The sequence below is a fragment of the Ambystoma mexicanum genome, chromosome 4p, assembly GCF_040938575.1.
Source record: "Ambystoma mexicanum isolate Mex_15411 chromosome 4p, UKY_AmexF1_1, whole genome shotgun sequence".
In the NCBI taxonomy this organism is placed as follows: Eukaryota; Metazoa; Chordata; class Amphibia; order Caudata; family Ambystomatidae; genus Ambystoma; species Ambystoma mexicanum.
Genome location: NC_090927.1, coordinates 1086405418 through 1086416823, shown reverse-complemented (window position 1 = coordinate 1086416823; position 11406 = coordinate 1086405418). Strand labels below are relative to the sequence as shown.

At 45.8% G+C, this 11406-nt stretch overlaps 1 long non-coding RNA gene across 1 annotated transcript; it reads right to left on the bottom strand.

Moving 5' to 3' along the window:
- Positions 1 to 4766: 4766 nt before the first annotated feature.
- LOC138452656 (uncharacterized) lies at positions 4767 to 6160 on the bottom strand. Its single transcript, XR_011260295.1, has 2 exons — positions 5888 to 6160; positions 4767 to 5001 (listed from the first exon to the last, which is right to left on the bottom strand). It is a non-coding gene; the product is annotated as an uncharacterized lncRNA (long non-coding RNA).
- Positions 6161 to 11406: the final 5246 nt, after the last annotated feature.

The following is an 11406-nucleotide window of genomic DNA, read 5'->3' as shown; positions in this document are numbered from 1 at the left end:
GCAGTATTGGCAGCATACTCTACTTCCCAACACAGTCTCATGGTGGAAAGTACGTGTTAAAGCTAATAAGGAGGGGGCGAAATGCAGATACCCACCAATCTCTCAACGTCCGCCTGCCTGGGATCCTAATGCAGCAATGCAAGGGCTCATGAGGTCCCCTTTTGAACCAGTGCACAAAGCATCTCTTAAAAACCTCACTTATAAGGTTACTTTCTCAGTAGCCATTATGTCTCATCAGAAGAATCCATGTACTGCAAGCTTTAACAGTTTCACGATTCATAAAGCTAAGGCCGTCCTAAGAACACATACACAGTTCTCACCAAAGGTACATTTCCAAATTCCATGGGAACCAATGAATTGACAGGCATAGTGTGGCAGGAACACCCCTGTTGATGCCGTTTTCCATTCTGAAAAACTGGATGTAATACTCAGATCCAAACACTGGTTGGCAGCCTATGCAAAGCATGTGTCTCTAAACTGATCCAAGCCACAGAAATAACATTACTGGGTAAGTAATGTCTGTCATATTTTAAAACTGTCTGCATTCCTCTTGAAACTAAAACTAACTTATCGCTGGTTCTCCTAGAACAATATAGGCTATCATACAACCCACACAAAAGGGTTATAGAGGCAGGTTGATCTTTCAGTAAAGAAATCCCACTCGCCACAAAATTGTAAATCACAGATCCAACAGGAAAACACTTCTAACTGGTAACAATCCCAAGTATACGGCCCAAACACAGCACCAGGACCACTACCATCGCAACCAATAATCTAGGATGGGAGGGGCGTGGGGGTACCCAACCTACCTCACCTCTGTTGTGACTGGGTTTGCCTCTCCCCGTGGAGTCCCAATCTTCTAGGCCTCGTGCACTGTGCAAATAATATGCAGAAACAAGGGAATCTACAACCTCTCTTTATTCCCTCTACAGCTTGTCTGCCTGGGCTCTGCTAGCCCTTCCCCCTCCTCCCTTCCGCCTCCTGTGTCCTTTGGTTTCCTTCCTCTCTTCTTTAAGGTGGCTCTCCCCTTAAGGTGGGCTGGCCACGTTTCATGTCACAACACCCTCCCCTTGCTTATCATCTTTGTAGGGGTTGGTGTTTCTACTCGTGTGTTCCGGTGTGTTTCTCTTTCCAGTTTCACTCAGCCTCTGCACTGGTGGCCTTGGCGTTCGAGTGCTGCTGTTGTAGGGGCTGGGAGGTAAGTTTGTTTCCCACCCCCCTAAGTACGTGTGCTGTGTGGACAGGGTTATAGTTGTCCTGGAGTCCTGCATTGGGGTATCGCTCTGTGTTCTGGTCGTAGTGAGTATTCAGATTTTCATCATAGTCATATATCTAGGTGTCCGCGACTGCCTTTCCGTCCCCTGGGATCATCGCGGTTAGAGTGTAGGCTGCCTGCGTGGTAGGATGTGTATTGGATGCCATAGTGGCGGCCGGGGTCTCTGTGGTGCTGGTACCGGCCTGGGCATGCTGTTTGGTTGGTTGTCCACTTGGGGCCCTTGCCAGCCCATTATCGTCGTGGTGGCTGTTGACGCTTGCCCGGTCGGTCTGCTAGCACCTTCTTTAGGCTGGTGACGTTGTTGATGCACCTGCCTGTGCTGTACATGTCCTTCTTGGTGGCTGGGGCCCATCTTTGTCTCTAGCTCCTTCTCGGGGGGGAGGGGCGGCTGCTGATCGGCTGCAACGGTTGTGCTGGTAACAGAGGATGCTGTGGTCGAGGTTCCGGCTGGGAGGACCCAGTGTTTGCCTCCACCTTTCTTGCAGTCTACTGTCTGTATTTTGTCTATTGGTTCCAGTAGTCTAATGTCTGTATTTTGTCCATTGGTTCCAGTAGGGAGTGCCCTCTCCTCTCCCTTTGCAGTCCTTGAGGAGCCTCTAGCATAGAGGCATGCTGCAGTGTCTGGCAATGCTCCTCACTTGGCTCTCGTGTTTGTTCTGATGGGTTTCTGTTCTTGTCTTGTACTGTGTCTTTTCAACGTCACTCGATGATGATGGTACGTCACCAGGCAGTGCGGACTTGTGTTTGGGTGTGGTGCCTCCTTTGTCCGTTCACTCTATTGGGCATGTCTGATTGGTAGCTGGCCATTCCATGTGTTGGGTGTGCCTTTGCAGAGTCTTGCCCCCACTCTCTTTTCTGCCGCGTGGTGCCATTGTCTGTGCTGTCTCTGGGATGTTGTGTTTGTGGGTGCTCTTGCTTGTTCTTCTTTGTGGGTGTGGATGAGCTTCTTTAAAAGCCCTTGTCTTGTTGGTCTTAAGGGCTTGAATGCGGGGGTCTCTGTGGGTAGACGCTGCATGCTCCGTCTCCGGTCGTCTTGTCGGGTATGCATGGTTGTGTCCTGCGGTCTTTCGTTCCTGGGTTGTGCTCTGGTTCCTTGGTGGTGCCTCGCTTCGTTTGTTGACCCTCCTTTGCTTCCCGGTTAGTACTGGGCGCTGCCTCTTCTGTGTCAGCTGCTACACCGCATTTAGTCTTTCTCACCCTGGCGCGTCTTCCCAGCGGCCTCCGTCCGCTTCTCCTGCCCTGATCAGTCTCCTCATTCACTGGGTCTTTCCTTCCCTTATAGGGCGTCCTGTGGGTCCTCCTCACCCTTAGGTGCTCTTGCCTCCAGCAGTCCTGAGTCTGCCTTCTCCTACATTCTGTACCTCATACGGCCCTCTCCTTGGGCACATTCTTCCTCGGCCCCCTCCTTGGGCAATATTCTTCCTTGGCCCCCTCCTTGGGCAGTATTCTTCCTTGGCCCACTCCTTGGGCAGTATTCTTCTTTGGCCCACTCCTTGGGCAGTATTCTTCCTTGGTCCCCTCCTTGGGCAATATCTTCCTTGGCCCCCTCATTGGGCAATCTCTGTTGTGGCCCTCTCCTCAGGGAGTCTCACTTGTGGCCCCCTCCTTGGGCAGTCTCTCTTGTGGCTGTCGCGTTTGCCGTCGCCAGCTTTCTCGTTACCTCGGGGTCATCAAGATCTCCCCATCACATGCACCTTGCGTTTCTGCTTTCTTGTCGTCTGATGGCCTCACTGTCGATCCGTCTGTCTCCTGCCATGTTACTCTGTACCTGTACTTTTCTATCCTCGTGCGCTCCTCAGATATCATACTCTTGGTGTCCTCAGCAGGCTATTAACTGTCTTGATCCTTGAATTGTTTGTGGTTTGCTTCATGCTGTGTGCGCACTCCTTATCAGTCTATCATGTGTGTTCTTTGCCGTCCTCACTTCAGAAGTCTTCCCTTGGTGTCGTCTGTTGGGCCCATGCCTTCTTCATCTGTAGTGCGCACGGTGCGCATGCGGTAGTGCGTCCTGTTGGTTTGCTGGGAGGGTCTGGTGGGGCAATCGTCCCTCGGTTGTCCCGTGGGGTGCTTCACTGGTGGTGTAGTGGGTGGACTGTGTCTTGGGATGATCGTAATGGTTGCTGCTTTCTCTCTTTTAATGTGGCATGTGTGTGTCATGAAGAAAAATCTGGCGGTGTATGTGGCTTGCCTGGTGGGTGTCTTGTCCTTCCTCCCCCACCTTGCTCACTTTCTCCTTACCGTGTACTGCTGTGTATTTGCCCCTTGGCTTCTTTTATACTTGTGCTCCCATGCCCTGCTGCAGCACGTTTATTGTCTGTACTTTGGGTTGTTTGTGCTCCCTCTTACTGGCGGTGCGCTCCCTTGGCGTTGTATCCTGTATTTCCTCTGCCTTCCCTGATGGGGCTTGCCAGGTGTCAGTCCCATGCTCCTCCCAAGTCAAAAAGGAAGATCATCTCATTCTGGAGTCATCCGATGACTCCATTCTAGAGTCATCCATGGATAGTTCAGGAAGATCATCCGAAGTATTCCCACAGGCCAAAATATGTAATGACATGATGACTCTAGAGTTATCACAGAAACTACTCCAGGATGAGTTTGGATTACTTCCAGTGATGATCTTGGATTACTCCAGGATGACTCCATGACAACTTCAGGATGAGTGGGGATTACTCCTGGATGACTTCAGATGACTCCATGACAACTTCAGGACGAGTTGGGATTACTCCAGGATGACTTCAGATTACTCTAGGATGACTCCATGACAACTTCAGGATTACTCCAGGATGACTTCATGACAACTTCAGGATGGGTGGGGATTACTCCAGGATGATTTTGGATTACTCTAGGATGACTCCATGACAACTTCAGGATGGGTGGGGATTACTTCAGGATGGTTGCATGAGAACTTTAGGATGGGTTTTGAATTGTGAATGATTCTTGCAGACCACTCCATGATGAGTTTAAAAGATTTCAAGATGCTTTCAAAACATTTAGGAAAAGGGGTTTGATTACCCAAGGATGTATTCCTTTTGAGTAAGATTGGTGGCATTACTTTAGAATGACTCGTTAGACTTATGGATAGTTTACTGGAAATAAATCTAATGAATTTTGCAGCTGTCACTGTCCATCTTTGCTCGAGCACCCAAATGTTGTTAACCAAGTTCACTGATTTAGTGCACAAAACTACAACCGCCCCCTCCCATGTCACGAACCAACCTGTAAACTCCCTAATTTCAATTCTAACCTCTAGCCAACAGGGCCTCACACCCAAAATTACAAAGCACTGCATTGAAACACACACTTCCAGTGACCTAAACAGAATCTGTTAAAGGTCTACCTGCATGACAGACTGCCGCCAGTCACTTCACCCAATATCACTGAGAGCAGCCAACATTATTATGGTAGTAAAATACTGCAGCTATACATTGTTGATATTTTATTATAGTATTGCTGTGGCTATAAGATGTCTTCAATCAAACATAGGCTCAGAAAGTGTTCAAAAAATGTTTTATTTAACAAATGCAGTTTAACGGCATAGCTGTATTCTATAAGAATAAATCAGTTTGCAAAAATACAAACGAATAATCATCGATCCTGCATTTCGAAAGGCGGTGTCTTCTTTAGGCCTCTTCTGGCATTGCAGATTTTGGTGGCAAGCTTCCTTCTCATCACCTGGCCGTCCATAGTAGGCCAACTGTTAGCCGTGCAGACAGATCTCAAACATTCTACAAAAAAAAGAAAGGATATATGAATATAAATGGATATCAGAATAGGCATTGTTAAATTACTTATTGTAGAATAAATACAGGATTAACAAATGTTAAAATGTCAACCTACAAATTTGTCACTACATTTAAATGCATTTGTACACAACGGTTGAAACAGGCTTAAAAGATAGATTTGAACTGAAAATGAATCATGGTTTTCTGTGGCTGCATTCAGAATATTTATGGTCTTTAATGGTCAAAGGTGTTAATATGTCTTTGAGGAGATGTTGAGCCAGGCACTGAGTCGGTGGGGATGGGAGACAGGGCAATCATGCAGAAACAAGATTGACAGATTCATTGTGTAGATACAACAGTTTGACTTTTAAATTAGAAACTATCACACAGTTAGAAATAGAAAGCACAAGTGGATGTGGGGAAATAGTCTTTTAAACCCTTTGCTAATTAACATAACCAGAAGGTCCGGAAACACATGACCCCAGATATGCCAAAGCACACCTTGCTTACATGGGTGACCCAACGCCTCCTGCCTGAAAACCATGCATCACTGATTTGTTAAATACTCGAATGGACTAACAAATATACAACACCCCAAAGATAATACCCACTCCCTGCCTTTAATTACCCCTATTCTGCTTGGAAACCAGGAATGGCCAATGTGCAATGAATGTGAGGGACAGGTTTTAAAATGTATTAGAAACAAATGACTTATTAGTCTAGAATAGAATTTGTTCATGCAGTAGCGAATTGATACACCAACAGCTCTCGCGTAACGGCCACCATCTATATATGGTGTCCATTCAATGCGGAAAAGGTACTCTCAAAATTAAGTAAGTTAACTACGGTTTTTAAATTGGGAACGGTTCTGTTATGAGGGGAATATCACCTTCTGTTGTGTGGATGATCCAGTGTCCATTCCCAACGACTTCTCCACTGATTCTGGTAATTAATCGGTCCTGGTAAGTGCCGCCAGTGATGCCTGCAAATGATGTATTGCCAACTGATTGTGTCTTTGCGTGGCTTGTAACTTTCTACAATTTAAAAAAAAAAAAAAAAGTTAAAGGCACCTACTTTCTGGCCATCAGACTAACTAACAGCGTAGACAAGAACAATAAGGCAAATTGCGCAGGATATCACACTGCGGTAACAGTGGGAGAAGACACAACTTGGTCCACTGCCCCTACCAGTGAGCAATGGTGTCAGGTGGAGATCCAGCCCAGGGAGTAACAGGGAAGGAGAACCTGAGAACCAGCCAGGAAGTCGGATGGGCGCCCTGACCCTGCCCAGAGAGTCAGTTGAGGGCTATCGGGTGTCACTGAAACTATTGGAATAGAGTACAGCTAGGGGGGAATGTCATAAAAGGAGGGACACAAAGCATGCAGATGTTTGGTTATTTGCCCACTTATTGACTGGCCATGGCCATGCTAATCCCCATAGCCATTTACACCCAGATCCTGCGCTTGCCCCAAAATACCTTCTTATGGGAACTCTTTGAGCTCGTATTAATCAAGCCATCCCATCAAACGGTGCACTCAAAGTGCCTGCCAGTGTTTTTTTCAAAGCAGTCTTCTGAGCGTTAATAACTTCAGAATTCGCTGTGGCACCGATGGAAATGGATACACTCTGTGTTCCATCACGTTTGCCCTGAAACAACCGTTTACCAGTCTAGTATATTCCAAGATGGCATTCGCGCTTCGTATTTACATCCTGAAACTGCAGCCAGCTGATGCTTTGCAATCCTCTACCTCCCTAAGTAAGACGCTTGTGTATCCCTTCTACTGGCGTGTTCTCACTTCTCTTTCCTTCTGGCTGCCCTTCCTCTGATTTTCGTTACCATTCCCTCCTTGCCTACCTGCTACCTTTGCTCTGCTTCCTTCCCTGATTCCTTTTTTCCGTTGCCTGCCTTTCATTTTCTGCTTTCCCTGCTGACCTTCACTGCTGTACTTAGCGGTGCATTCCCCTACATATGCGTTAGTCACTTATTACTGCAAGAAAACTATTTCTGTAGCATGTATGCTTTTTAAGTGTGATTTCTGGTGAATGCTTCAACACTTTTATACATGATCATATCCATATCATGCTTTTTACATGCAATTAAAAAGAATGCCAAAAAAGTGTGCTTAGCAAAGCATTCGCAAATCATTCAGCACAAGTGCAACTAAGCAAAAGCTGAATGACATACAGTATTAGTCCGCAAATCATCCTACAAACTCTGTGATGCTCTGAAGTAATCAGTAAGCCATCCCCAAATCATCAAAAACAAACACGTTTCATGGCGATGCTCTTGAAGTCATCAGCATGTCATCCCAGAATCATCCCCAAATCATCAGGGAAAAACATATTGATGCTCTTGAAGTAATCGGCAAGTCATCCCAGAATCATCCCCAAATCATCAGGAACAAACATGGTGATGCTCTTGAAGTAATCGGCAAGTCATCCTAAAATCATCAAGAACAAAGAGTTTTCTAAAATAGGGATGATGCTGGCATAATCAGCAAGTCATCCTAAGCTCATCCCCAAATCATCGCCCACCATTCGGAGACATTTGCTGATGACTTTAACAGCTTGATGACTTCTGATGATGTGGAAATGACTTCTAATGTAGTTCGATGATCATCGGATGACTCCAGGATGGCCTCTTCAGTCATCCTTTTTGACATGGGCTGTTGCTGCGCACTGGCGCATGCTTGGTTCACCGCTGGGTGCGTCTCTCACCCCTTTCCTGTGCGCTGTGTGGGTACGTCCCCACTCCTCACAAGCACTGGTGGAGGGCCAGTCAACTCCAGGGCCACTCTGCTTACATTGGAGAGTATCTCGGGTCCCTCGCTGGGCATCTGCTGCACACGGCAATGTGCTGGCAGGGTTTGTTGTGCTCCGGTCCTCTCCCTCGACATGGCGCTTCACAGGCTGGGTGTGCTGCGCTCTGGTCCTCTCCCTCAAACACAGCACTTCGCAGCCTGGGTGTGCTGCGCTCTGGTCCTCTCCCTCAAACACGGCACTTTGCAGGCTGGGTGTGCTGCGCTCTGGTCCTCTCCCTCAAACACGGCACTTCGCAGGCTGGGTGTGCTGCGCTCTGGTCCTCTCCCCCGTTCACGGCATGCACGACGTCTGTCCCGCTGTACCTTATTTGGATGTCAGTGATCCGAAAATTTCAGACATGGGCGTTCCACTCATGTACACGCTTGGGCCTTTCCCTTCATTGCCAGTTGTTGTGACTGGCTTCGCCTCTCCCCGTGGAGTCCCGATCTTCTAGGCCTCGTGCACTGTGCAAATAATATGCAGAAACAAGGGAATCTACAACCTCTCTTTATTCCCTCTACAGCTTGTCTGCCTGGGCTTTGCTAGCCCCTCCTCCTCCTCCCTTCCGCTCCCTGTGTCCTTTGGTTTCCTTCGTTTCTTTTTTAAGGTGGCTCTCCCCTGAAGGTGGGCTGGCCACGTTTCATGTCACAACAACCTCTAAGAATAACCAGAAAGGAATCACCTGCACACTAAACGTTGCCTGGAAGGGAAGATCTCGCCCACCTCTACTACCCACCCCTGCCATGGCTGTGCCTTCACCTTCCCTCTCGGACATAGCAAGACTTCTCACCACCGTTCATAAATTCACTGATAACACGAGATGAAAGCTGTGGCTTAAAAAAGCACAGCTGTGTTTTACAAACCCATGTAATACCTGGTCTAGGATGACTGCCACTTTTTGGAGAAGGAGTGGGGGCAGCTCACTTACACTACTTGCCTTTGACTGTGAGGCGACATGTATTTCGACAGGCATCCTATCATATATAATATATCTTTTCCACCCAGGACATCTGTGCATGGAGGGTTGGGTGTGCAAGGCTTGCTTATCTCCAAAGCCCTCTGACCCCATAGGAGTGAATAAATGTTGCAAACATTTCATCCTCATCGATCTTGATGCTGCTCTAATTGGGATATATGGTTTAGGTTTACAAACCCTTTAATTTTTGGTAAATGTTGTGAAAAGTGAAATGAGCATCAAGACTGCCTTTACCAGACTTTTTTTTAAAATCAAATATAAAGATTTGTGGTCATAAGTCCTCGAAAATGCTTCTTCGTTTTATAAAAAGCAGCAAGGAACCCTCATTAGTGCTGCATCAATGAGCAGATGTGCAGGGGCCATTCTTTGCTTTTCTGCTTATTTTGTAGTTAAGGCAGTAACCTCAGCTAACAAGATATGTTGGGAACAGGCAGCATGCCGCAAATTTGGCAAGCAACATGATGCGGTGCTTTAGAAGTTAAAGACAAGTATTCCTTTTTGAATAATTAGCATTCCAGCGAGAGCCCAGACTGGGCGGGGGGTGGCCACGCAGTACAGCCATTACTGTATTCCAGTAAAACTCCACCACTCTTATTACCTTACTATCTTATACTAGCTTAGTGTGTAACTGGTTTTCCTTGCACTACCCAAGTTGTATTTAAGTGGTCTTTCATTATACAGCTGAATATAAGTGAGTTTTAAATTCTAGATGCATTTTCCTACAAACATGCAAGTGGCTATATTGGACCATCGCTACCCGCTAGCTGTTCATTGTTGTAACGCTGTAATCATCCTATTGGTTGCCCCCAACTTGCAATCATAGCCTCCCAACATGATAATGTTTCTCTCCTGCCATACATTCCAAGGAGATTCTTCAAGGGAATAATCTATGGTTGAAAAAACATCATCATCAATACCCGACTATTCAATTTATCATCAGTTAACATTTAGTTGTTTCTCTTAGCTATTCACATCGTTGTGTTAACATTGCGTACCAATACTATCGGCTTCTATTTAATCGTTATTCTTCTGGATCCTTTTCCATTATTTTGACAATCTCTCTAATGCTCACATTTCTTCATGAATTTTTACCTGTAAAACAACGTATTGTTTTCCTTATTGTAGGAAAAAACTCAATTATCGGCTCAGGCAATTCTCCAACAGATTTGAGTAAACATATGAGGCCTGGGTTATTTTAATCCCATTCACAGAGTGCCATTAATTGTGTACAAATAGTAGCTACAGGTAGAAAGATTAGAAATGGAGGCATGAAGCTTGACATACAAAATGTATTCCATTATCAAAGTTCTGAAGCTACCTTGAGGAAACGCACCACGTCCATGCAACACAGAGATGCCAATCAATGTCAATAATCATAATTAGCATATGAAGATCATTATTTACCTCCTCTCATCCAATAAGAATGTTTAGAATGCAGTCAATAACTATTGGTATTGGCTGCATTCTGAACATATTGGGCCTCATTACAAGTGTTGCGGTGAGGCAACAACGGTGCCGGTAAAGCACCCGCGAGCAGACCAGGATGCTAACAGTGGTCCCGTCATTAACAGGACCGTTGTGAGCATCCTTCCCATTTCCAATGAGCCCTATGGGGGCTCAAAGGGGAATGGGGACTTACCAGGTCCGGGTCCCAAAAATGGGAATTACCGGGCCCGCAAATGTCAGAATGGCCCGGTAATTCACATTTTTCGGGACCCGGTTTTGGGGGTAGCCATGCCGGTAAAAATGGCATGGCTACCTCCAAACTCGTAATGACCCCATTGTCTTTAAAGCAGGCAGGGAAACAACAATGCAATTTCCAAGCAAGATTTCTCTCAAAAAGACACTTCCTTGTTCAACAGTACTTTTTTGCTACAGAATCCTATTTAACACACCAAAGAGAATGGTAAACTGTGGGAAAATGCTTTGACTTTAATACAGAGAAACCATTTACTTTTATATGACACCTAATGAATGCTATTGTTAAACCTGCTCCAGTTTTACCAAGTTTGCAATTAAATTATGAAGACACATTAGCTATTGAAATACAACAAAATATAACCTTTTTTATTTCACTAACTCAGTTTGTCTATTAACTTGACTCACTATTAATTCAATTTAGTTTAATATATTGCTATTACCACTATGTGCCAATAGCCTAATAGATCTTGGGAGCGTTTGGGCCATAAGTTGATCCTTCCCCAACTAATGGCCTGAGGCAACCACGATAATGACTATCGCCCAGTCTATTACGCTATTACGAGCCCCAGCAGAATTCCATGTTAATAGAGAAGTAGAATCACAGAGGTTCTGATCTATGCAGGGAACTGGGTTAGCCACCTTCTGGCAAGGTAGTACCTTGGGGGTACTTACATTGGGACTAGATCTTTTGCCTGTGTGAAAATATATCAGGACACACCCTTTACCTGCGAGCTGAACATGTCATGTGACACAGAGAACTGTGGAATACATCTATGGCCTTTTCATCACAAAGAAACACAATCCACATTTGTATTCATAAAGAATCTACAAACTTCGATTTGCTCGTATAGCCCAGTTGCAATATTTCTGCAAGGCGTGTTCTAAGCACATACTGGGACCTACATACTCCTTAATAGAGCAAACCTTAG